A 4,045-nucleotide genomic window follows, 5' to 3' on the forward strand; every position below is an offset into this window, starting at 1 on the left:
GGCTGCTACATACTGAGGAGTGCTCCAGTCCTTTAAAAAAAAAAAAAAAGTACTGGAACATGCTCCAAGTCCACCGCTAAGTGATACTGGCAGCACCCAACTGCCATTGCAGCTCCTCCAGAAGGTGCTAGAATGGCGTTCCGGAGTGTTCCGGCACAATTCCAGCCCCGGTGCTGAGTGAGCTCTCTGCTCCCCCCATCTACGCTCCTGTGGCTAGCACTTCCCGGCCAACATTGGGTCAGTCATGCCCCCCACTTCTCCACAGGGACAGGCACCTCTGTGCATGGGGTTCGCCCCTCCCCCAGCAGCGCTATCTTCCCACAATCCCCTTGAAAGGGGTGCTGAAGACAGGCTTCTGTGGAAGTGGGGGTGCTGGTGCCCCAGAGCCGGTGCCCGGGCGCAGAGCCCAATGCAGATGACCCCAGTGTCCCACAGGACCCCATGACCTGCTGGGACTGTCCCATGGAGGGCGCTAACCCTTCCCCGAAAGAGCAGGTCTGGAGTTGTTCCTCATGGGTGTGGTGCTGGACTTTCTCCCAGTGAGGAGGGGGGTGCTCTGGCCCAAAGCTGCCCCCTCCCCATGACAGGCATTTCTAACTGGACCCCTCAGGCGGGCGGCCGGGCATTCGTCTGACCAGCTCTGGGCACATCCCATCTCCAGGCTGGCCGACCGCAATCGGCAGAACAGCCGATGGGCCCCCTGGAAAGGGACGGCTGAGGTTTTTGGGCGGTGCTGCCGGCTGCGCTGCTGGGCATGCGCTTCCGGCTCGGCCAGGGCGTCCACTTCCGGCACTCGGGTGGCCTGGGTGTGTGTAGGGGGCGGGGAGGGGGGCTGGCTGCCACGCTAGGAGGGGGGGCGCACAGCTTCCCTCATGACACCCAGGGACCTCCCCGCTGGTGCCGTCCTGCAGCAGCGCGGAGATCCCCATTGTTATTGCACATACCCCTTGCAGGGACAGGTTGGCGTGAGGAGCTTTGCACCCAGCATTCAGAGCTGCAGGCAAAGTGCCACCGTGACCTGCCAGCAGTGGGGAGTCCACAGAGGAGGGACAGGCTGAGGAGCTGGGTCCTTCTGAAGTCTGAGCAGTTCTTGGTGGAAGGCACACTGCAGGCAGAGGCTGTCCGGGCCTTGTGGGAAGCTGCATTCTGCGCTGAGCCCTGCACTTTGGGCAGGACGCTGGGATGGGGAGAGTTAGAGAACAGCCACCGGGATCAAACGCCTGGGCAGTAAAACCTCTCAGGAAAGGACAAGGCCGGGGGGTGGCCGGTCTGCAGCAGAGGGCCCAGGGGAATTCCAGCCATCTGCAGATCTGCGGGGAGGTCTTGTGAAAAGGACGGGGGCTGATCCTGCAGTAGGAGAATGGAGGTTAAATATCAGGAAAACCTGCAGGACTCCAGGAGCAGAGCAGGGCACTGGACAGGACAAGCACCTGGGGGAGGCTGCAGACTCCGCCCCCCGGGGCCCAATCCCCATTACCCCGTGCTGTCGCTGGCACTGAGCCGCTCGGGACAAGTGTGAAAGCCGGTGACTCGCTGGGTTCAATCATTTGTTGTCAGATATCAGCTCTTGTTACAGATTATTAATGCAGACAAGAGCGGGGGGGAGTGGAAGAATAGGTGTACTGTCACTTTAAATCTATGGCAGGGAGCCAGGTCCAGGGGGCTGGGAAGGGTCAAAGAAGCAGAGAGAGACAGAGCAGCCGTGGGGTTAATCCTGCTCCCCTCACTCTAATAAAGTCCCTTGTTCAGCATTGGAAGAAAGCGACACTTCTCCTTTGTCCCCTAGGGCAGCTAGAACCCGCTGTGCTGACGGGAAGGGCCTGTCGCCAAACCAAGTGAGATGTGGGACGTCTCCAATCCAGGTGCGGAGATGAGAGCGTCATGTCCGTAAGTCACTCAAATCCCACGGGAAGCTCCTCCGCGGCGACCGTCAGTGCCAGAGCTCACGCGTGCTTTCCACGGCAGGGCTGGCTCTGCTCTCCCCTCCGTAGCATGGACTGTTTGTACAATGCCTGATGGGGCCAGGTACCTGAGCCTCCCAGAGCAAAGTGCAGACAAACCCCGCCCCAAAGATGACATCAGAGACACACAAGCACGGGTGGCATGTGAACCTCCACTTCAGGGACACGCGAGCCCCAGCCCCACCCCTTCCGCCCGAGGCCCCGCTCCACCCGGCATCTTCCACCCCGCTCACCTTCCGGAGCCCTGTGGCCTGTCAAAGTCAGACTCGGGACTCACAATTTGTCAGAGCACTCTGTTTTATTAGCACAGCGCTCTGCTAATACATTCAGTTAATGTGAGCCCCCATGCAAGACCCAAACAGTCTTATTTATAGAGATGCAGGAATTCGCAAGGAGCAGAACCCGCCCCCCACCTGCCACACCCAAGCAGAAACCTTTCCACTGCTAGAAATACACCAGGCCGATGCCAACACCTGAAGATATGCAATCAGTTCAGAGAGAACTAGAAGTATTATGGATCTGTCAACATTTCTTCCACACCTCGTGAGCCTGAGACGACTACGGGACAAAGCTGCAGGCTGGACATGGGCGCTTTAGCATGATGTAGCCTGCAACGTATCAAGGAGCAGGAGACCAACTATCCCGCCCTGAAATACTAGGATGTGAATGGAGAGACAGCCTGGCAGTGGGATGGGGCTGAAGGCTGAGAGTTTACACAAATCCCCTTTTGCCAGCAGCCGGCTCTCCTGCCAGCAGCTCCCGCCCTGCCCCAGCTTAGGGATCCAGTCCTGCAGCTTCTCTGTTTTCTTTCCAAATTTCCCAGACTGCCCCACACCATTCGTTCAACCTCCCAGGGACAGAGTTAATGCTGTGTGTTTGAGTGGCACTCTCCCAGCCAATCAGGTTTTCTCAGTGTAGCCTGGGGGCGGGAGCGCTCTCCCAGCTTCACACCAGAAAGTGACTACACACCAGCTGGTGGCCCCCAAGCGCCTGCCCTACATGGGGCTGATACCGCGATGCCACAGCTCTTAGCCATCAGCTATGAGAAAGGGGCTGGGATGTGCATCACTGACTTCTTACCCAGAGCATTTATTCTGGCACTTTCCACTCAGAACCACCTCCATTCCCTGACTTACAACAGGTCTGGATGGGAATTGCAAGGAGAGAATCTCCACAGAGGAAAAGATTCAGTATTAATGTCCCAGAGAATGGGGAGACTTTGGTGCCTCTGTCGGCGATGGGGCCATCCATGGGCCAGAGTGTCCAGGGCTGGGGAGCTCAGGGACATAGGGGCAGGTGTATCGGGGTGGCAGGACCCACTGGTGGACATCACACTTCTGAACAGGGGTTCGGATCCCTTGGGACCGGAATTGGAGGTGGGGTTGGGTGCAGGTGGCACAGTTACATGGCATTGGCTGGGGTTGGCATGAGTTAAGCCTTGAGAGGCTTTTGTTGATTTGGTGTCTCTTTAGGGGACAGCTAGATCCTGGTGGGGGCCTCAGAGGCCTCCAGGGGGAGGAAGAAAAGCAGCCAGGAGCCACCATTAGACACTCCTGACCAGGGTACACTTGCCCCCCATCTCTTCCTCCCCACATGGAGCCTGCAGCTCTATTTGTGGGGTCAGGGTGAGGTGAATGGCGGCACAGCAAGGAGGCCTGCCTGGGGCCCGTGGGCAGCGGGGAGTGGTGGTTTGGAGGATTAAAATGGGCTGGGGAAGGCATCTCAAAGGAGCTCTGTGCTGGGGCCGGGCTGAGTACGGTGTGCTGGGTTCAGACTCGCTGTCTATTTCTGTTTGTCTGTTTAGACTGGCAGCCCTTCTGGTGTGGGCAGCACCCAGCAATGGCCCTGGTCCCGACTGGGCCTCTTGGCACTACCGTAACCCAAACCAACACGAATATGAATGGTCCTGCTCGTCAGTCTGTGCCAGCACAAAGCCAGAGGCTATGGCTCCACCCTCCCTGATCGGACCCCGGATGGGCCCGCCCGGGCCTTGTGCAGCATAGACCCAGCTGAGTGGTTTGGCTGGGACCTCATTAACTCGGCCCTCCCTGGACGGGACACGAGGAGGGTCGGCTGGACCCGAG

Source organism: Malaclemys terrapin, chromosome 18 (assembly GCF_027887155.1).
Source record: "Malaclemys terrapin pileata isolate rMalTer1 chromosome 18, rMalTer1.hap1, whole genome shotgun sequence".
In the NCBI taxonomy this organism is placed as follows: domain Eukaryota; kingdom Metazoa; phylum Chordata; order Testudines; family Emydidae; genus Malaclemys; species Malaclemys terrapin.